This window comes from Podarcis vaucheri (assembly GCF_965113315.1).
Source record: "Podarcis vaucheri genome assembly, chromosome: 1".
Lineage (NCBI taxonomy): Eukaryota > Metazoa > Chordata > Lepidosauria > Squamata > Lacertidae > Podarcis > Podarcis vaucheri.
In genome coordinates this window covers 137,519,913-137,541,695 of record NC_138759.1, presented here as the reverse complement: position 1 = coordinate 137,541,695, position 21,783 = coordinate 137,519,913, and the positions used below count along the sequence as shown (strand labels likewise).

The following is a 21,783-nucleotide window of genomic DNA, read 5'->3' as shown; positions in this document are numbered from 1 at the left end:
CCAATTTAGGGTTTTACTAAGAATGCAGCATTTAATAGGATTTAAATTCTAATTTTATGTTTGGTTTGTAAGTGTATCCTTGTAAGTGACTGAGCAGCAACCAGGTGGGCTTTTCTAGTAAGGACTGAAGGGAAATAATGGTTAGTCAGGATGGCTTTTTTCAGAGATCCATAGCAAATTAAGGGAAGTTGACCCTAACATGTTGTTAGGAGCATTATTATTAATTTTGAAACCATATTTTATGATACAGATTGTCTTTTCTTCCTTGTTTGCATGGCGAGTCCCCCCCCCCCCCGGAAATAAAGACACATGACACAATTATTAAGGTTAATGGGCTAAATAGGGCCACAACTTTATTGGTTACAGGTGATGAGTGGTATTGGCTTAGCCTCAATTCTTATTTCAGGATGAGGAAGGCAGAACTTTAGGTGTAGAAATACAAGCAAAAGAAGGAAAAATTATAGTGATGGGAATATACGCCCTGAACAATAGAATGGATGATTTTTTTAGGAATTTAGAAGAGAGACTATGGGACTATGTGGGCGAAAATATAGTAATCATGGGGGATTTAAATGGGGTGACATCTATAGAAATGGATAGAACACAGAGACAGAACATCTAATTCAGGTAGACTACCACTCTCCTTCTTTCATTTAACTGAAAATTTTAATTTATATGATGCCTGGAGAACAAAAAACCCAAGTGTTAAGGATATAACTTACTATTCAGAGGCAAAAAAATCTGGGGACGAATCAATGCTATTTGGTTATCAAAGAAATTGATGTTGAATTTAGATAAAGCGGAAATATTGAACAGATCTATATCAGATCATAACCCAGTATCAGCTCACATGAAATTTAAAAGTCATACTAAGGGGAGGTGAAGAATGAATGATGAGGTATGGAGAGACGAACAAAGTGTATTAAAAGCAAAAGAAACATTGAAAGAATTTTTTGAAATAAATGAAAATCAAGGTACAGACAAGAAAATAATCTGGGAGGCAAGTAAATTTTTCATGAGAGGATATGCAATACAACAAATGGGGGAATAAAGAGAAATAAAGAAAATAATATTATGGAGATAAATAAACAAATAAGAGAGAAAGAAAAAGAACTAGTAAAAAATCCAAAAAATGAAGACACACTCCACCACATCAAGAATCTACAATCTCATTTATCCAATTTAATCAATAGAGAAGTTGGGAAAAAAAATATCTGGACAAAACAAAGATACTTTGAACAGGCAAATAAACCCGGCAGAATGTTGGCATAGCTTATTAATGAAAAGCAAATAGAAAGAGTAATAAATAGAATTATAGATGAAGAAAAAGGAATAATTGAACCGGAACAGATTAAAGACAGATTTATAAAATATTATAAAAAAAATTATAAAGAAGGAGGAAAAGAAAATTCAAAAATATCTGCTAGAGAACAGCTTACCAGAAATTAATGAAACGGAATATGCCATCTTAAATTCAAATATTGAATTGGAATAAATAAAGAAGTGATAAAAAATATGAAAGAAGGGAAATCACCAGGACCAGACGGAGTCTCAGTGACATACTATAAAAAACTAGAAGAAATAATTGCACCAAAATTAAAATTAATTATGAATGAAATACTAGAGAAAGGAGAAATACCAGATTCTTGGCAAGAAGCGTTAATAACCCTACTCCCAAAACAAGGTGCAGATTCAAAATTAATTAAAAATTATAGACCAACCTCCCTATTAAATATAGAATTATGAATGGAATTCAGGCAATTTATGAAAAACAAAAGGCTAAATTATAAATATGAAATTACGGAGGAATTTGATATTGAAAGAGGGATAAGACAAGGATGCCCCCTATCACCACTTCTATTGATTACAGTATTGGAAACATTACTAATAGCATTAAGGAAAGATAAAGAAATAAGGGGTATAAATTTGGAAACACAATGTTACAAAGTTAAAGCTTTTGCAGATGATGTAATCATAACAACCGAAACTTCAGTAGAAAGCATTCAGAAAGCACTAATAAAAATGAAAGAATTTGATGAAGTCTCAGGATTTAAACAAGGTAAATTACTTAGGGGTATGGATCACAAATAAAAATACGAATTTGTTTAACAACAATTATATTAAAAAATGGAAGGAAATTAAAGGAAGTATAGAAAAATGGAACAAACGAAAACTTCCACTATGGGGGAGAGTATCAATGATTAAAATGGCAATATTACCGAAAATCTTATTTTTATTTCAAACAATCCCAATAATAACTGGGACAAAATATCTTAAAAGCTGGCAAAGAGATCTTGCCAATTTTATATGGCAAGGGAAGAAAGCCAGAATAAAATAAGAAATAATGATGGGTTCAAAGGAAACTGTGGAATTTGCAGTTCCAGACTTAAGAAGATATTTCGAAGCAGCATTCTGGAGTTGGATGAAAGAGTGGATGTTACTAAAAGATATTGAAGTTTTGAAACTAGAAGGATGGGATAAAATATATGGCTGGCACAGATACTTATTCTATGGGAAAATACAATTGCATAAAGGATTTACAAACCACCTAGTGAGGAAAGCCCTATATGAGGTATGGGAGAGAACAAAAGAGAGAATTATAGAAAGAACACCATGGTGGATTTCCCCATTAGAAGCAACCTCGACATTAAAAAATAATATAAAAACCACCTGGCCAACCTATAGAGATTTAGTAGAAGGTATGAATGAAAATATTAAATTAAAAGAATATGAAGAACTCAAAACAATGGGAATAAATTTACTAGAATATTTCCAACTTAAGGCTACATATGAGAAAGTTATAAAAATTAGGGGATTTGGGAATAAAACATCAAAATTAGAAAGAGAGGTATTACAAAATAATCAAAAAACACTTTCAAAACTGTATAGAGTATTAGATAAAGCCCCTCCCCTAGACCAAGAAGTAAAAGGAGAGAATATGCTAAAGTGGGAATGGGATCTAGGATATACAATTGATTTGGAAAATTGGAAAAAGTTTTGGGGGGGAAACATAAATTTTATGGTCTGCAATTCAATAAGAGAGAATTATATGAAGATGCACCACAGATGGTATATGGCACCAGACAGACTAGCAAAAATAAATAGATCGATTAGTAATAAATGTTGGAGATGCAATAAGATGAAGGGTACCCTATATCATATGTGGATGACATGTTCAGAGATCAAAAAATTCTGGGAAATGATCCATGAAGAAAACAAAGAATTAATAAAGGTTTCATATAACAAAAGGGCAGAAGCATACTTATTAGGAATTTTGAGTAAGGATATCCCCAAAGATACAATTAACATATTCCTATACACAACAACAGCAGAACGTTGGTGGCCAGTTACTGGAAAGGAAATAACATCCCAACAAAAAGGGAATGGTTAAGTAAACTATGTGAGTATCTGGAGTTAGCAAAATTGACGGATATACAGTGGTGCCTCGCAAGACGAAATTAATCCGTTCCACGAGTCTCTTCGTCTAGCGGTTTTTTCGTCTTGCGAAGCAACCCTATTAGCGGCTTAGCGGATTAGCGGTTTAGCGGCTATTAAAGGCTTAGCGGCTATTAAAGGCTTAGCGGATTAGCGGCTAAAAGGCTATTAGCGGCTTAGCGGCTTAGAAAAAGGGGGGAGCGGGGAAAAATCGGAACACTCGCAAGACGTTTTCGTCTTGCAAAGCAAGCCCATAGGGAAATTCGTCTTGCGAAGCAGCTAAAAAATGGAAAACCCTTTTGTCTAGCGGGTTTTCCGTCTTGCGAGGCATTCGTCTTGCGGGGCACCACTGTAATAAGGCACAAATCTAAAACTATGGTACAGGAACAATGGGAAAGCTTAAATGAATATTTACACAAACAGGGATCAAAAACGAATGTTTGGTTGTGCTTAGACTAACCTTGTGAAGAATACAAAGATTAGATGGATTACGAAAGAATTTAAGGAAAGGAGGTGACTGAAGAACAGATGTAAAGGTGAATCAGATAACCAAGAGACGTGTGGTGAATGCGGTGGAAGTCTTTTATAATATTTTAACTAGGATTTAAATATTGTAATGTTTGAAATATGAATTTGGAATTATTAATTATGAAAAGTATTTTTTCTCTTCATTCTTTTTCTTTCTTTTATCTTTTGTCTTTCTTCTTTTCTAGTCTGCATTCTGGAAAATTGTGTAAAAAAATATTTTTATGTATGGTTATGTATTGTTTCTATTTCTTCTATTCATTTAATAAAATTTAATAAAAAATTAATTAAAAAATAAAATAAAAAGGTGCATAAGACTGGGCTTAGTGAAGACAAACATACTTGCTTTAATGGTTAAAGTGCCACACTGTCACCTAATAGGCGTCCTTACCTTCAAATACATCTGCTGACCTTAAATTGCTAAAATTACTATGCACTGAAAAATACTTACCAAATCTTAACTATACCCTGCAATTTCCCCTTCTGTATCTAACCAATGCTTCCAAATAAATGTGTGCTGGTTTTAGTGGTTTTTGAGACACATTATCACTTAACAATCTTTAGTCACAGCTTCTTGCTTGAAAATTGTGAAAATTGCCATGCACTGCAGGCTACAAGCTTACAGTATTGCTGTGTGATCCTCCCCTCTATCTAGAACAATATCACAGGGGAATCTTAAGGTCACCATCTCAAGCCAGACATAAGGTGCTTAGCTTACTTTGCCACTGCAGGATGCACATGGTTATAAATAGATTCATAAATAAATTACAGATTTAAGTAGGTTTCACGGGAAAAATAACATTGCTGTATCAATAGTCTCAATAACAGCCTTTAAATCTACAAAGGAGGCAAGCAAGTGGTCTTACACACTGTCACATACTTGTGTAAATGTGAGTGATAAAACAGTGCCCATGGTGAAATAGCCAGTTCTCAAATCAGTCTGTTATTTGACAGAGACAGCAAAAGCTGCCCAGATTTCTAATTTAAGTAGTAGAATTTAGCCCCAATACAAATTAAGCTGTGTTAGGTCTGTAGAATTTAGACAGAATACCTATTAAGCTAATTTGCCTATGCTTTGAAGAACAGTTTATATCCCCCTTGTGGAATATATGGACTACACTGCTTAATTTTCAGTCATTACAAATAACAACCATTGAATTCATTAAATAAAAATGCTTCCTAATAACTGAGACTTAATAATCATTTTTTAAAAAATTAAAAAATCTCACTGGGAATGCTTTATTTTCATTCACAATCAGCTCATCCAATTCATTCCTCATGTCCAGGGTCATGAAAACTAGCTGAATCATTATGAATGTCTTTGGATCAAGATACTGAAAAGTTTTGTTAGAAATAGCAGCAAAGTGCTGTTCTCAGACAGAATTAGAAATGTTAGTTATCAAGTAATTAGAATCGCTAGCTAATTAGAATGGCTGCCTTGGAGGTCTTAGTCTTCTCAGGGTTGTAAAACAGCACTAAGGGTCTGATGGTATTGGTAGGTGATCCTGCCAATCAAGGAGGCACAGAGGTCTGCCTGCTTTCTTCTTTCTTCTGGGACTTGCAAGTCTCTGGTCTTCTCTGGTCCTGAAATACTTGCCTGGGTGGAAGGGCCAAGCCAGGAGCAATGAAATGTCATTAAGATAACTAGAGTAGCCACTTCAGAGTTCTCTGGAGGTGTAAAACAAGGCATGGCATTTACAAATCAAGGGCAGGTTTTCTGATATCGCTCCTCCCTTTTAAAATCAAATGTCGTCATTTATCAGGTGCGTATCTGGTTATTATGCCGCTTTAAAAAGTGACCACAACAAATGCCCTTTGAATGCATATGATTTTTGTTTTGCAAAGTAGCCTTGAATAAGTGCAAGGTTGTGAACATTGCTATGATTACAAGCTCTTTGCTCTTCCCCCACCCTAACCCCAAACCTAGAACTAAAATATGAAATCATACTTCTGTTTGTCACCATACTGGCTTCACAAAAGGAGAGAAATAAACTGAGAAATAGCCCTATTCAGACAAACCACTTAACATTTAGAGGCAGGAGGTGGGTGGAGAAGTTAGTGCCTTCTCTCTCTGCTTTCAGTGTGTTCCTCCGCTCTCTTATATACACCTGTGTATATTATATAGGCCTGTATACTATATGATGTTTTACATAGGCCTGTGTACGTTAACTGGGCCAGTTAATTTTGGCCTGACATTGAAATATGTGCATTGTTCTTAGAACATCATTAGCCAAAAACAAAAACGAGTGAATGTCCTTGGTGTGAAAAATGGAAGCAGGCTGAGGAACCACTTACAAAGTAAATGTCTTAAGAAAAAAGTAGACCTTAGTTTAAATCTCCAAGACCCTCATGTTCCCAATCCTTATTTTTATATCACATTATTACAATTACAAGGGAATCATGTAGGAATTTTAAGTCATAGCCATTTTTCTGGCAGTGGTTTGAAATTATGGATTATGGACAGCGAATGAAAATATTCACCTGCCACATGATGGCTGAACGTTCAAAAGAGCTAGCCTCCATTCTGATTTGGGCTCTGGGATCAGCTGAATACTAAGCCAGTGTTAAAAACCACCTCAGTCTCCCCACAAGATCTGTGGGCCCTACGATATTTGTAAAGAAATGCTGAACAAGTTCCCTGCAGTTAAGTAGACTGGATGTCTATACTGTGATCCATTGTGCAGCTCTGAGAATGGAATTTTGCCTTGAGCTTTATAAAGGAAAAGGAAACTTCAAACAGAGTTAATAATTTGCAGAGTATAGTAGCTGGAAAAAAACTGGGAGGTGGAGGGATACCTTTTCCTTTCTTGTTGAATTTCAGGTAACAAATGGTCAGACTTCAAAGGGAGACCTCAGCATTGTGTTCTCCATATGTGTAGTGCTTTCCAAGAAGAGAAGCTTTGAAGCTTTTATTTTGATTTAAACAATTTAAGATTGGAAATTGACCCTTCCTATGTGGCTATCTCAAAATTATGCTCCATTCCATTTCTCTGTTTAGTGATGTCAGGGACGGGAATCACCAATCCGTGAGCCAAGCTAGCTAGGGGCCAGCTACTAGCTGAAGATAATGAAGATGTGGGTGATGTACTTGGTAGGCAGTGCCAGGGGGCGGGGCGGGGTATCCATTGTTCTCCTGGCCTACCAACACTGCAGGTCACAACCACTTACCAAGAGGGAGAAGGGTGAGGTACAGGGAGCTTGGTGCTATGCAGCGCATGGCAGCAGAGCCAAGCCTGTTCTCCATCCACCACATGCTACATCACTCCATCTTCCCTGTGCCTTGCCCCTCTCCTCCTTCTCTCAGGAACTGGCAGCAACTGGGAGAGCAATGGAGTCCCACCCACACGGCCTCCCCATTGCTCATGCTAGTAAGGATGGGGGGAGAAATTCTATTTTGTTTGCATTTTACTGAAAAACTACCTAATTTGCACTTCTCAAATTAATACACAAACCAAAATAGCCATCTTTTGAAATTGACATTTGTCAGAATGTTGCACTACAGTTCTGCAACTAATCAATGTTTACAAAAATGAAGAATAGTAGGGGAGAAATGTGTTTAAAAACATTACCCACAAAGAACATAAAAAATCCACTATATATAGGCTAAAAAGGTAAAGGTAAAGGTACCCCTGCCCGAGCGGGCCAGTCTTGACAGACTCTGGGGTTTGTGCGCCCATCTCACATCTATAGGCCGGGGGCCAGCGCTGTCCGGAGACACTTCCGGGTCATGTGGCCAGCGTGACAAAGCTGCATCTGGCGAGCCAGCGCAGCACACGGAACGCCGTTTACCTTCCCGCTGGTAAGCGGTACCTATTTATCTACTTGCCCCCGGGGGTGCTTTCGAACTGCTAGGTTGGCAGGTGCTGGGACCGAGCGACGGGAGCGCACCCCGCCGTGGGGATTCGAACCGCCGACCTTTCGATCGGCAAGCCCTAGGCGCTGAGGCTTTTACCCACAGCGCCACCCGCGTCCCCAATATATAGGCTAATTGCTTGTAAAAATGTGTACTTTAGTCAAAGCTGCATTAAAAAAATGTGCTTATTAAAATAAATTCACACTAAAATGCTGACAGATTTAAAAACAGTTCTGCAAATTGTTGAAAAGTGTGCAGGATTAAATTTAAGATTGGAAAAATGAATAAAAGCAGACAACCATAACTGACAGATTATTTCTTCCGTAGTCATTGGTAAATGTAAAAGAGAACAATTGACCAGGGGCAAGTCTCCACTGGAGCGCAGAAGATCCACTTTACAGCCATAACATGCATTTAAAGCACACCACTTTCTCCCCCAAATCTTGGGAACGATGGTTGTTAAAGCTTCTGGGAATTGAAGCTGTGTGAGGGGTAAACTATGGAGCTCGGTATTCTTTAGGGGAAGCCATGTGTTTTAAATTTATGATATGGCTGTAATCCCAGAGACCTGATTTGCTCCCTGAGCTGCGTCCAAAGCTATGACTTTGGGGGGCTCCATAGAAATCTTAAGATTTGTTGGGATGTTAATGCTGTGTTCCCTTCCATTTTAGGCTTAGGGCTGTATACATGTGTAAATAAAACCATATTCTACAAAGAGACTGCCATCTCAGTTACCAAGGAAACAAAGCCCAAAATATATGCAGACACCCCTGAAATCTCTCAGCACTTGGAGGGTGGAGTGCCTATAACAATATGGGAAAAGACTCTGAGGGACACCGCTGGGCAATTCTGAGCTAAATGAACCTGTGAGTGACTCAGTATAAAATCTATCTTAGGAGAGTTGTTTTAGATGACAGAAAGGTCTAAGATATCAATGTTATATTTGTTCTAATGGGTCATATGTGCCAGACAAACATTCTAGGCCCTGCTCTGTCAACGTTTTGGCTTCAGCATTAGTACACTAATCTGATAATAGCTGTACACTCCTGAAATTTTTGAAAATCCATGGTCTGTTTCCTGTTCCTACTTATGTATAGGAAGATGTGTGGTGTTCAAAATTAAAATACAGCATTTCCTTCCTTCCTTCCAATCACAAGCTGTAGAGCTGTAAAATCTATCTATTCAAACAGTAAGCTTGGTTATATTTTTAACAGGTATCCCAAAAGCACACTAAATCAATCTTCTTGACAATGATAATGCCCTCATAAATCAATGTCAGATGAGGAAAAAAATCTTTTGAGAACTCAAAAAGTTAAGCTGATGTCAAAAATATATAAGCTTTTTTTTTTGTTTATATGAAGTGTAAGGCAGCACAGTTCTTGGCAGCCACTCCAGTTGCCCATGGCATGAAGATAATCCCCAAGTAGTGGAGGACCCCAAAACATCCCAATGAGCGCTGAGCTTGCTTAAGTAAAGGTAAAGGGACCCCTGACCATTAGGTCCAGTTGCGGATGAATCGGGTTGCTGTGCTCATCTCGCTTTACTGGCCGAGGGAGCCAGCGTTTGTCCACAGACTGTTTCTCTGGGCCATGAGGCCAGCATGATTGAGCTGCTTCTGGCGAAACCAGAACAACGCATGGAAACGCCGTTTACCTTTCCGCCGGAGTGGCACCTAATTATCTACTTGCAATTTTGGGCGTGCTTTCAAACTGCTAGGTTGGCAGGAGCAGGGACCGAGCAACGGGTGCTCACCCCATTGCGGGAATTCGAACTGCCGACCTTCTGATCAGCAAGTCCTAGGCTCAGTGGTTTAGACCACAGCACCACTTATTAAATCCTATGGCAGTCATCCCATCAGCACAAACATTTCACCTTGCCAGATGGAACTATCCACCCTCTTTCCGCCGCATACCGTTCTGGGTAAATATATAGACCTCCTAAGCAAATTTCAGGGGGATTGTATGGGAGGGAAGAAGCACAGCTACACTACTGGAAGTCCTTAGTAGAATCCTACCCTGTCTATTGACAGAGGAAAAGCTGAAAACCAAGTAGGATGGAATGGGATCCCTGAAAAAGGAGGAGAGTGTAGGGGTCACCCAGTTATAAATACATTTGCTGTCTTGCTAGCTGTCACTTGCCCGTTTGGAAAGCTTCCTGCATTACAGGAACAAGAACTGCAGTCCCGTCGGTGGCAGAGTATAGATTTTGCATGCAAAAGGTCCCAGAATTCAGTTTCCTGCATCTACTTGCATCAAAAAGCAGCTGACTCAATCCTGGGAGAACTGACAGTCACTATAAACCAGGGTTGGATCTACTGGCCAGATAGGGTCCTCAGCTGGATTTCATCTGTTACTCTGTGTCCCCTCCTATCCAAAAGCTTTTCCGTTGAAAGCAGCTGTTGGGAGGGGAGAGATTCTGTGGAGCAAAAGTAAAACTCAGGAGTAGAGTTACTAACAATGAAATATATACCTCTGTTTCTATGGGAAATAGCTTTGGTATTTGGCATTAGTATTAAGGGTGCGCATGGTATTACGGCGGCAATGTGGTTTTCAGGCAAAAATGGCTCCCTTCTCCTGAAGAAGACAATTCAGGCTCATGAAAGATAGCTTCCTGTATTTAAAGAGATCAGCCCCTCCTTAATATATGCATACTTTCTAATGTTTTATGAGATTATTCTATTTGCTTGGAAGAATACTGCAATATCCTAATACTTTGTCTTTTCCTTGACTTCAAAAGAGAGACTTTAAGCTTAGTGTATCATTTACATTTGAAAGCATTTTTTGCAGCTTAGGAGGTTTAGTGGTCAAAATTGCCCTGTCAGATTCATGACTCAAGAACCTCCTAAAAAGACAACCTAAGTACCATTTTAAAGCCCTAGTTAAGTAGAGCACTTTTATCCATTCTGAAGCTGTGAAAAAAGCATTAGCTTATGTGATTTGACCTTGCTGTTCTTAATGGCAGTTATTCCACAGGGTCTCTGGTAAATTTGTTAGATATGGAGACAACAGTGAGTTCCAAAGTCCTGTTGTACAGCAGATTAGATTACCATGGTCTGTCTAATAATGCACTTGACCATGGAGGCTGCACTAAGTACCACACTGTCTGTGTACTTAATTCCTAAGTATTAAAGATGTATCTTCATGGAAAACTAAGTTCCTATAAACATGTAACATTTTGGGTGTTACCGTATTTTTCGCACCATAGGGCGCACCGGACTATAGGGCGCGCCCAGTTTTTAGGGGGGGAAATCAAGAAAAAAATATTCCCCCCCCAGCCCCAAAGAGCAGCGTACAGGCTGCGCACAACCTCTCCCTGCCGGAGGGGTTGCGTGCAGCTATGGAGCAAGCCAAGGCAGGGGGCGGGATGGATCCCGCTCGCTGTTTTGGCTTCCCCTTTAGCCTCATGCATCCTCTCCCTCCCGGGAGAGGCTGCGTGGGGCTAAAGAATCCATAGCCCCGTGCAGCCTCTCCTTGCCGGGAGACGCTGCGCAGGGCTTTCCTGGCTTTTCTGGGAGGTGGGGGGGATTCCCTCACCTTTCGCAAAACCGGCAGAAGCCGTGCACACTTTAAAAGGGCTGCACGGCTTCTTCTAGCTTTCCTGGGAGGTGCGGGGGATTCCCTCACCTCTCGCAAAAGCCCGCAGAAGCCGTACAACCCCTTTAAAGAGATCACGGCTTCTCCTGGCTTTTCTGGGAGGTGGGAGAAGCAACTGATGTGGCCAGTCAGTCCCTTCTCCCTCCTGGGGAAAAGCCCGCAAGAGCGCATGGAGCTTGTGTGCGGCTCTTGGGGGCTTTTCCCGACTGCCTCCCCCCTGCATTCGCTCCATAGGACGCACACACATTTCCCCTTGCTTTTTAGGAGAGAAAAAGTGCGTCCTATGGTGTGAAAAATACGGTAAGTGCTTTTTTTTCTTAAAAAATATGTAGGGGTATTCTCATTTTCCTACTCATACTGAAATACTGCCCCTCAAATGAGGCCAAACTTTGATTCACAAAATGTTTAGGGGTATGCGTCTCCCTGCGTCCTCCCAGAAAAAAAGCACTGGGTGCAAACATCAAGTACCTAACCTCAGATCAGTCTGAATTCAGTGCCTCATTGACAAAATAAATGATTGTGGCCTCCTTCCCCAGCCTGTTGCCCTCCAGCTGTATTCAGTTGGGATAGCTCAGTCGGTAGAACATGAGACTCTTAATCTCAGGGTTGCGGGTTCCATGATTCTAATTTCTTTGCTGCCCTCCAGCATGAGGGCAGGTTGCAACAAGTGAAAAATACATTAAAATCAGTTAAAAGAAACTGCAGTCCAGAGAATGGACTACAATGCCCATTGGCTGATGATGAAGGTTGTTGGAGGTAATACAGTGGTGCCTCGCAAGACGAAATTTATTCGTTCTGCAAGTCTCTTCGTCTTGCGAGTTTTTCGTCTTGCGAAGCACGGTTTCCCATAGGAATGCATTGAAAATCAATTAATGCGTTCCTAGGGAAACCGCCTTCAGACCAGGTCCGGGGACAGTCTGTCCCCGGACCTCTTCTGAAGGCTGGGGGGCGGGGGACAAGGGCTTTTCTTCCCACCCCCAGCATTTTAAAAAAAACCCGGGACAGCGGAGGACTTCTCCGCTGTCCGGGCGATCTTAAAATGCTGGCGGGCGGCATTTTAAAATCGCCCCGGGACAGCGGAGGACTTCTCTGCTGTCCGGGGCGATGTAAAAGCCCCTGGGAAGGCAGGCAGGGGGGACAAAGACTTTTGCCCCCCGCCAGCCTTCAGAAGAGGTCCTGGACCTCTTCTGAAGGCGGGCGGGGGGCGAAAGTCTTTGCTCCCCCCGCCTGCCTTCAAAAGCCCTCCGGGACAGGCAGGCAGGGGGGAGCAAAGACTTTTGCCCCCCGCCCGCCTTCAGAAGGTATTCCCTCCCCACCGCCCGGCTTCGGAGGAGGTCCGAGGACAGTGGGGAAGACGCGCTGCGCTTCCCCGCTGTCCCGGATATTTCCCTATGGGCTGTCGTCTTGCGAAGCAAGCCCATAGGGAAATTCGTCTTGCGAAGCGCCTCCAAAACGGAAAACCCTTTCATCTAGCGGGTTTTCCGTCTTGCGAGGCGTTCGTCTTGCGGGGTACCACTGTAATCTGAACCATTTATATCTGGAGAGCACCCAGGCTGGGAAAGGCAAGTTGAATATTGCTATCACATTGAGGCATATTGTGAGAAAGTTGTTAAGAAAGACATTGAGTTAAGTCTTGCTTCTTGGTTCCACACAAAGTGACAAATTCTGCTATGAAAGACTAGTGCTTGCAACCATATTGACCTCACAGATTAGGAAATGAAGACTCTCCAGAAATAAGTCATTTTGGCTAACCAGTTCAACCTGCATATTAAATAAGGATAACTTTGTTTTATTTTGAAGATTTTTCTGTATACCCCCAAGTATATCTATCCCCTCTTGTTTGGTGCTTCAGAGAAACGAGGCAAAAGTTACTGACTGGGTGGGGCTATTCAAAAGACCCGTTTGGCCTGGGCTAACACAACCGCAATAAAAATGGTTTCAAATATGTCTGTTTCCACTCTCATGGCACACTTAGCAACAGGGAAGTTTTACAAACTCTTTCTCAAGGGTGCCAACTTGAATAAAATATTGGGTGGGCAGGTAAGCCCCGCCCCACATAATCGATCACAAGACACAGCACACGGACACCATTTGAATGGCAACACCCATCAACTTTGGGGGGCGGCCCTGCCTCCTCAAATACTTTATTGCAGTTGGCTCTTATGCTCTTTCTGGAATAGAACTGAATGTATAAAAACAACCAGCAATTTCCAAACATCAAACAAAAAGCGTGGCTAAATCGTGAAAAACCTGTAAAGCTTTTTAAACAATAAAAAAATTATATTTCAGGACCAAAGGAAGAATAATAAAAAAACAGTTTTGCTCTTACATCTTGATCAGAGGTACCCAACATGGTACTCCAGAATTGTGGAGTACAACTCAGATCAGCCTCACTCAGCATGGCCTATGGTCAGGGATGATGGGAGCTGAGGTCCACAATGTCTGGAGAGCACATGTTGGTTGTTCCTGAGCTGTATTGATCTGCTCTCCTTTTTGTGTTCTTAACATCTTTTTTTAAAAATGAACCCAAAGTCCTCAGCCAAAGTAACAAATCACTCCTGAACAGAAGCTGAAGTGGGATTGTTTTCTTTCAAAGTAGGCTAGGTATTCATTGAAAAGAAGTGGGGTGGTCCACCTAAAATGTAGTCGTGTGGTATCTCAGTTCATTCCATCACGCTTGAACAATGATCCATAGTGAAATTTGAGAAATTGTAAGAGAAGTTAATTTTTTTACTCAGACTAATCTAGCATCTTTGGCCAAATGGTTCAATGTCACATGCTATATAAATTTTCTGCAGGACCGGCCTGGCAAAGAGAAATCAATAAGTAGGTAATGGATTTGATTAAAATGTTTATTTTTCCCTCCTCCTGCTCAAACAAAAATGCTAAATGTCCCTTCCCATCCACATTTATCTGTGGGTTGGCTTCTGCTTTTAATGAGTTTATTGAAATATTCTTTTTGGTAGTACCTAGGCAGTTTCAAAAATCCTGGCTGGTGTTTGTGGGAAGATAGTTATTGTTTTGCTATTACGATTGTCAGATCGACTCTGAGAGAACCTTTGTACTTTTCCAAAGAATTTTATCAAATGTGTTATTCCTTATGTTAACATTTTTTCTATGCTACTCTTAAAGCTGCAGAAGTCATGTCAGGATCTGGATTTGCAACCCTGTGTGCTGATACCAGAGTGCTTTTGTACTTAAGGTAGCATGCTAAAGCTGGGGCATGCTGATTTTGGAACACAGCTATGGTGTACCCCTGAGCAAGTTAGCCAGCAGCACTGTAAATAGAGATCTAGTAGCATAATTTAATACATATCAAGTAAACCTTTCTTTCCAAAGACTTGGTGAGCTCTCAGGCAGAAAGCATTAATTGGTTTTTATCTTAAAAATCGTCTTTGTATTTTTGATTTGGAAATAATATTGAATGGCTGAACTATTTTTCCTATTGCTGACTACATTTCACATACCTCACTTACTTTTGGGTTGATTTTTCTGTGTTGAAAATAGGATCATGCATTTCGTGGGTGCACATTGCCAGCTTACCATGAAATCCTGAAGGTTGTGCGAGTAAACCAACCATTCTTGCACAAAGTACTCCAGCGATGGTCACTTCTCATTACAAGCCCCACTTTTTTCTTAGTATCTGCCATTATGGCAGCTCTTCCCACTTTCAGCTTAGCTCCTGAAGTGTAGCAGCAGATACAGCCTTGCAGTAGGCATGTACATTATTCCTGGATATATTTATCCTTCACTCAAAAAGTGACCTGACATCCCCCAAAACAGATGTGCGGTGTACACAAAGCTAAGTGTTTCCATATTGACATTTTGCATGTCCTGCTTGCATTATGACATGTGATTGTATCTATAATGGCTCCTGAGAGCTGGCTTGATGGTGCATGATTTATTTATTGTCTGTTAAATCTGTATCCCACTTTTCCATGTGCAGTGCACAAACTGGCTTGCAGTAAAGGTAAAGGGACCCCTGACCGTTAGGTCCAGTCGCGGACGACTCTGGGGTTGCGACACTCATCTCGCTTTATTGGCCGAGGGAGCTGACGTACAGCTTCTGGGTCATGTGGCCAGCATGACTAAGCCGCTTCTGGCGAACCAGAGCAGCACACGGAAACGCCGGTTACCTTCCCGCCGGAGCGGTACCTATTTATCTACTTGCACTTGACATGCTTTCAAATTGCTAGGTTGGCAGGAGCAGGGACTGAGCAACGGGAGCTCACCCTGTTGCTGGGATTCGAACCGCCGACCTTCTGATCGGCAAGCCCTAGGCTCTGTGGTTTATCCCACAGCGCCACCCATGCTGTAAACACAAACAAAAATAATAACCTATTAACGTAGCCATAAAAAGGGGTTGCATCCAACTAAGTCATGCTCAGAGGAGACCCATTGAAATTAATAACACAACTAAAGTTAATTGATCCAGAGAAAACAGTAATGTAGAAAAACAAGGTAACAGTTAAATAAGAGCAGATAAAACATCAACAATGACAGCTGGTTGAAAACATACTGAGCTGTGATTTAAAAACCACCATTGGAATATAGTTCCATAGCTTGGGTACAGCCAACGTCCTGTCTCAAGTTCCTGCCCAATGCACATCAGATGTCAGCAGGACATAGAGGAGGGCATTCTTGGGAAATCTCAAAACCTAGGCAGGTTCATGCGGGAGAAATGTAACTTGATCCCAAACTCTTTAGAGCTTTTATAGGTTATGGCCAGTAGGGATGGGGCAGACGCTAGTTGGATCTGCATTTTTTCACACACATACTTATATAGAAAATTATTTGTGTGTCGAGGACCCCAAGCCACCCCTCAAATAACTCACAACACACACGTAATTTTTGTTTAAAGTTTTTGGCATAATTTTGGCCACAACTTTATTAACATACATGATTGTTAGTGGTTGCTTAGGCATTGGTTAAGACTATGTCCCCCCCCCCCCGCCTGGGGACAGAACTGACTTCCGGATTCCACCAAAAGCCAGTAAGGGAAAACAATATTGGGGAGACAGGGAGCTGAGGCACAGACCCTCACCTCTCCCCGCATGCCCCCCAGGGCTTGCCGGCCCTAGCCCCATTCCACGGATTTGGACGAAAGCATGGCAAGCCCCTGGATGCCTTTAACAGAATTCCCTTTCCGCTGCAGCGCTGGAGGGGCAGGCCCAGCCAATCCTTGCCCCTCCTCCAAACAATTTATAACCAATGCCTAACCGCAACTTACAAGTTGTGACAAGTTCAGGTGGTGCTCGGCTGCGGTGGATGGAAGCGGCAGTCGTGGCGCACCAAGGCAGCACTCGCAGGGCGCACTGAGGCCATGGGGGGGCGGATGCAGGGCAGCAAAACTTTTGTGGGTGACTGGGCTCCTGGGGCCCCCTGGAGATGGCACCAGTGGTTGAGTATATTTTTACCTACAGGAGAATAGCAAATGTAAGGGCTTTTCAGTTCTGCCATGGTTATTTCCTTGTATTTCCTTGTATCAGAATCACCAGTCTTGCTGTTAGAATCCCCCCCAACCCCCAACCCCCCAATTCTTTAACATAAAAGCATTGAATTGTGGAGTTGGAAGGGACCACGAAGGTCATCTAGTCCAACCTCCTGCAGTGCAGGGATCTTTTGCCCAACGTGGGGCTCAAACCCACAGACCTGAGATTCAGATTGTCATGCTCTGCCGACTGAGCTATCCCAGCTCTAATGCAAACCTTGTCCAAGAAGCATTTTGTAAACAGAAAATATATTTGTTTTGTTTATAGCAGTTTTCAGATGCCACTAAAACCCACTGAAATGTATTTGTGCCTCAGGGGTGCAAACGGATACTCTTGGTTCAACTAGTCTTCTTTCCATGATTGCAATTCTGCAATCTTTGCATCTCTTGCAGATAAAGTATCTCAGTCAGAATCTGGAAATTCTATTCTATTTGGTGTAAAGCTACTGGTAATTGGTTTATGGAATTTTTTTTACTGACTTAATTGAGAAAAGTATGGACTAAAAATTAGGGGGGGGTGCTGAATTGGTGAGGGCAATGGCTCATTTCTGACTCAGAAATTTAAAATGAACAATCCTAAAATATTTTTATTCTACTAACTTGAAAATCACCTTCATAATTTTTCAGCAAACATTGGGAATAGTTAGATATTTAAGATTATAAATATCTTTATATTATGTATGAACAAAAGAAAATCCACTCTGTAAAGTATGAAGGGGCTTACACATTTAATGGGATCTCTATTAAGATAATATGTGAAGCAGTGCTGTTAATGCAGATAAAGTATATTGCATTCTTAATAAAGCTTTTCAGTTATGAGGTACTGGAGGGAAGATTGAACAAGAATATTTTAGATTTTTAATGGTCATATCAAATAAATTAATAAAGTAATAATTCAAATAGATGAATAAATGGAGTCAATAATAATAATAATAATAATAATAATAATAATAATAATAATAATAAATACCTCCCCCATCTGGCTGCATTGCCCCAGCACACCTCTGAAAATGCCAGTGACATGTGACTCTTTGGACTGAAATCAGATACCAAACTGCAATGAAAGCTTTGCAAGCAGTCAGTATTTGTGTCTCATGCATATTCGGTTCCCCTGCCGCAGTGCGCAGCTGAAGGGCGCAGGGGCAGAGGGCAGGCGGGAGGTGCTTGGGCATCAGATGGAGCAATGGGATGACTATATGGGATGAGTTTGGGTAGTGAAAGGTCTGGAGGCAGCTGAAGAAGTCTCTCTGCTTCTGGAAACTTGAACTTCAGCAGATAAAAGCTGTTTCAGTCAGTTTCTCAGGAGAGGGAGGAGGAAGCTAGATTTCTTTAAGGAACACATCTTTACAAAACAACAGAGAGCTTACTTCCTTGCTTTGGCATCAACCTGCAGACATTTCTTCCCTCCTAGCAATGTCTTGCTATGGCAGCTGAGGTCAGCACTTCTACTCTCACTTCATAGACTTTTACTGTAATGCTAACCCTTGTAAAGTGGTTCAGAAGTTCTAATCTCTGGGAAAAACTCCCTCCACCTTCAGAGCTCTTTGCTCCTCTCAGGTATGTTTGATTTAGGAAAACATCAGAAGGAATATTTCTGGCACTTGTCAGCATTTGAAAAAGTAATTTGACATGTTTTGCATTTTATGCATTTGTCCAAACACCTTCTTGTTACCTCCTGCATTTTAAATATAAGTGAATGAACCCAGTCAGACTGAAGTATTCTTTGACTGGTATGGCCTTTTATCTCATGGGGCTTCTTACGCCTCAGTCTCTTATGCAAGTAGCTTGCAGGGAGAACATGGAGTGCTGACACTGTGCCAGTGCTGTGATAGTGCAGGGAGAGGTGAGCATTCTCTGGCAATGAGCTTGTAACTGTTGTCCCCAAATAATTTGTCATGTTAGAAATCAGCACAGTTGCTATGATATGATTGCCTTAAATAACTGAGGTCCTTTCACGTTTCCCCCACACTTTTGGGGAGTAACAGCCCTGTTTCTCTACTTCAGTTGCAGGCCGATCAACAAAAGATTGCAATCCTAGCTCCATTTACCTGGGAATTCAATAGGACTTACTTGTCAGTAGACTTGGGGTGGTATTTCAACATGTTGATTGACTAAATTAGGATACTTAAGTTCAATAAGTATATTCTGAGTAAAATTGTAGTTGGTTAGGATTGTAATTAACTGAACACAGTCAATTTCAGGAGTCCATGGTTAGGACTGTGCTGTTAATGAGAAGTCCACTGCCCATTTATCTGGGAAAGCTATATTGAACACTGGGACTTCATTCCAAATATATATGCCTAAGACTGCATTGCACTGCATGTGTGGCCTTGAGACACTGCACTCTATGAATGACATTTTCTCTCCAGACAGTTCTATAATTAATTGATGTAATTTATTACATAATCCTAATAAAACCTCCCAGTAAGAGGAACAGAGAACTGTCTGCAAAGTTGTTATTCTTTTGAATAACATTAAGTTACTTTGGATAATGTTTATAACGGCAACCCTACTTTATATATCCAAGTTTTTCAGTGCACTGAAAATAAATGAAGGTATTTCAAAGTCTGTTTTAACCAGTCTTTGTGGCTTTATTAATAATACACTGACATATTGTTGTCATTTATGATGGATCAAAAGGCACCTTTATGTTGTGAACCACACTGTGGTCTTTGGATGAAGGGTGGTATACATATTTAATAAATAAAAATAAATACAATTATTACTTAAGTTTAAATTAATCTTCCCTTCACCTTTTCTAAAATGTAACCATGGGCAGGCATCATATGAGACTGGACAAGGCTCGCAGAAGGAATACGGGGCACTTCTAATTAATTTGTCAGCTTTTGTTAAATCAATAATACTTTTATCAAATACTGTACATAAAGACTTCTATTAAACACACAATATACTAATACATGAAGAATATCTAACTAGAGATGGGACTTTCTTTCTTTCTTTCTTTCTTTCATAAGGAAGTATTATTTTGACTGTGCCTTGGCAGACATTTTAATATTGTATTTTTTCATATATATTTTATTAATTTTTCAAATTTATAACAAATAAGACACCCAAATAAAGAAAAAAAGAGAACAACATTACAATACTAAAACAGAAAGCAACAAAAACAAACATATATATACCTAATACTTTAAAGCCTAATTTATATTTCATTGTTAACTGACTTCCTCGAATCCCTGCTTACTGAATTTCATTGAAACACTTTTTAACAGCTTTCCAATATCCTCTTTCTAATCAAATTAACACCTTTAGTTTACAATGTTCTTCTCTTTTCATAATTATCCAAATCCATAGTATTTTACAATTAATCTAGTCTTAGGCCCATTTGGTACTTTCAAATAATTTCTACTTATCGTATGTTACAACATTTAGCTAAATAGTCTTTAAATTTCTTCCACTCTTCTTGGTATTCCTCTTCTTTCTGATCACGGATTCTTCCAGTCAGGTCGGCCAGCTCCAAAAAGTCTAACATTCTTCTACTGTTGGTATTTCTTTGGATTTCCAATTTTTGGCCAATAAAAGTCTTGCCACTGTAGTGGCATACAAAAACAATCTAACATCTTTTTTGGGCAATTCCAGTCCTATTATTCCAAGCAGAAAGGGTTCTGGTTTCTTAATAAATGTATTTTCCAGCATTTTTTTCAACTCATTATAAATCTGTTCCCAGAAGTCTTTCACCTTGGGACGCGTCCACCACATATGACAAAAGGTGCCTTCTTTTTCTCTACACTTCCAACATAAATTATCATTCATATGGTATATCTTTGCTAATTTTACTGGGGTTAAATACCATCTATACATCATTTTCATGATGTTTTCTTTTAATACAGTACTTGCAGTAAATTTAACCCCTTTCTTCCACAACCTTTCCCAATCCTCCAACATTGTATTGTGTCCAACTTTTAAATATTGTAATGGAAATTCCTTTAAAATATTGCTCACATTTAATTTGTACAAATCTGAATATGTGGCTGACGCCAACAATTAAACACAACAACAGAGGAATGTAACTTCTGCCACCACAGCCTCCCCAACCCAATTCCAAAATTTGGACCCTGTCATGCTCTAGCAGCGAGGAATCTCTACCCACCTGGGGCTCTGGGGGAGCTGCATTTGCTGCATGGTGCAGCCGTGGCTGGTCCTGGGAGGCCACCATCTTCCTGTGTGGCTGGGGAAGGGATGACCACTTGGTACCACCCCACCTCTGGGTGCTGTGCGGGAGTCCCTTCCGAAGTCCATCTGTGCCTGAAAAACAGGTTTCAAAGAGGCTCCCTCTTAGTGTCCATCAGCTGATGGGCACAGAGGAGAGCCTTTGAAGAAGCTGGCTTTCAACACTGATCGGTTTATGAGTTCTGAGAGGGAACTCCTTTGAAGTCTGTTTATGCCTGCAAATGGGGAGTCCCTCCCAAGCTCCCTATCTACAGTACGGAGATAATGTTTGTGACCTCTTCCAGAATTGTTTTAAGACTTACAGCAGCATAATATATCTTGTTGGTGTGTGGGGACGTGTGTTAGGGGAGGGGCAGTACCTCTGGTGGGGGACATCTTGTGCTCCTTCTCATATAGTTTGTCCACCTTTGGACCCATCCTGCTCTTAGCTCTCACTTGTGGCTTCTAAAAGCTGTCAGCACGCGACAGTGGCTACACCCTTTGACTGGCTGGCTAAACTAGGTGAGAGTAGCCAATGGGTCTCAAGCCCTCGATGATTTAGGAACTTCACCTGGATGAGAAGACAGACTCTGGTGGATTGCGTGGACAAGACTTGTAATTTGTCCAACAGTCAAGAAGGTGGTTTTTTCATGCTCCGTAGAGGAAACGGAGTGGCAGATAGAGCTTGTCAACCTGGGAAGAAGGAAAATTCTGTG

At 40.7% G+C, this 21,783-nt stretch overlaps 1 protein-coding gene across 3 annotated transcripts in view; it reads left to right on the top strand.

The window, feature by feature from the left end:
• The window catches only part of SPAG16 (sperm associated antigen 16), a 448,643-nt gene that overhangs the window by 202,674 nt on the left and 224,186 nt on the right, over nucleotides 1-21,783 (top strand). The gene's annotated exons all lie outside the window — the stretch shown is intronic.